Source organism: Alosa sapidissima, chromosome 8, assembly GCF_018492685.1.
Source record: "Alosa sapidissima isolate fAloSap1 chromosome 8, fAloSap1.pri, whole genome shotgun sequence".
Taxonomy (NCBI): Eukaryota; Metazoa; Chordata; class Actinopteri; order Clupeiformes; family Clupeidae; genus Alosa; species Alosa sapidissima.
This window is the reverse complement of record NC_055964.1, coordinates 9,158,854-9,160,589: the sequence shown is the minus strand read 5'-3', so window position 1 is coordinate 9,160,589 and position 1,736 is coordinate 9,158,854. Positions and strand designations below refer to the sequence as shown.

Sequence of the window (1,736 nt, the reverse complement as noted above, 5' to 3'; positions counted from 1 at the left end):
TTTCAATGCAGATTCCATTTATTTAAGAATTCCATTAGAATTCTAACAGAACAACATCCCCAGCAATGCGGTTAATACAGAACATCAAAGAAATAACAACATTTTACCACTTCAACAAAGGTAATAATACTCAAATAACAAAATAATAGGCCAACATAAATAAAAGCGAAAAGCTCCATTGCTTGCTTGAGTATTAACATGCTGGCAGTACCAACCATGAGATTTAGAAAACAGAATGCTTACTCATCCATCATCAGCAATTTATTTTTAAGGCTAAGCAGCAGTCTAGGAGGTAACCGCTTCAGGTCTTCCAAACCCATTATAATTTTTTGAATGAAATTAAATGTGTAGGACAATTGCTTTGGATAATCGAGATGAAGTGCACAAATTAAGCCAAATAGCCAAATTATGTCTCTGTCAACTCTGCTATATCACACACTACAATATCTCCGTCAAGAACTATAGAATGGATAGCAGGACCAAACTTCACAAGGGAGTCTGTATCACCCGAGACAGTGAGAATAGCTACAGCTGCATCGGAGAAGGCTGGCAGGTCAATTTCTTCTGCCTGAAGAACATGACAGTAATTAGTTAATGAGTAGAGTAGTCAATGAAAAACACTACATGTGTATTTAATATAATATGAAATACCAGTGAATGAAAAGTTAAGGTAAAATTCCCAAATATGACATTCTTGGTGAATTACTATAGTATGATTTAATTGCTATTCTGGTGGCTAGGAAGATAGTTGTGGTTGTTGTCTTTTGGCTGCAAGGTAGTATCAGAGAGGGCTGAATAGAAATAGAGATATATAGAGAAGACAAAGTAAAAAAAGAAGAAAGAGTGAAAGAGGACACACAATTTAATCAAAAACTTACATTCCAGGTCTTAAAAAATCCATCTTCCCACAGGAAGATGGGAAGGGCCTGCAGAGTAATTTTCCTTCTGCTGTTGACATTGACGTCTTCCTAGAAAGACAGAGGGATTATGGGGTAATGGGAAGACAAATCAGCAGAATATTAATCCTATGCATATATTAAATAAGACTATAGTACAGCTGACATATAAATACAATATTAACTCCTTCACACTCCTGATATGCAACCTCCTGCTCTGTCTTTCTATGAAATCGTGAGAGATGAATGTTCAGTGCATTAATAGACTGGAATGAGCAAATGCATGAGTGGTGTATGCATGGTAATGGGCTGACCCTTGAAAACTGACTGTGATTTAACTAATAATGGCAAAGTAACTGAGCCTGTGTCTCGGAAGAGGCGTCACATGACCTGCATAGCCAACACATTTTGAAAATGCCACATAAAATAAGTCTAAGGTCTCATCCCTTCTTTGATACAAAAACATCACTCAACCCTAGCCTTTGTGTATCCCTGTGAAGAGATGCAAAGGGATAACATTAGGCTAGGCTATTCTCATTGGTAAATAAATGCTTACAAAATATCCCTATAACTTATAATAATATAGGCTACACGTTGGCTACATTGTGACACTAGTAAATGGAGGACAAGTAAGTTATCACTTACCATGGTGTGATGGTGAACTGAAAACTGGCACAGAACTGAAAACATGTCACACAGCCATCTGGTCCTGAGGGGAAAAATATTATGAACAGTATTATTTAACTTTTTTGAACAAAAGTCAGTCAGACAGTCTCTTCATCTCTCTGTATAGGCAGGCCTATCAGAGTCGGATGTTGCCATTGATCATGCTTAGGCTAT

General features: G+C 37.0%; 1 long non-coding RNA gene across 1 annotated transcript; it reads right to left on the bottom strand.

Moving 5' to 3' along the window:
* On the bottom strand, positions 1–1,736 carry LOC121714885. Its single transcript, XR_006033472.1, has 3 exons — positions 1,542–1,736; positions 879–968; positions 1–568 (listed from the first exon to the last, which is right to left on the bottom strand). It is a non-coding gene; the product is annotated as an uncharacterized LOC121714885 (long non-coding RNA).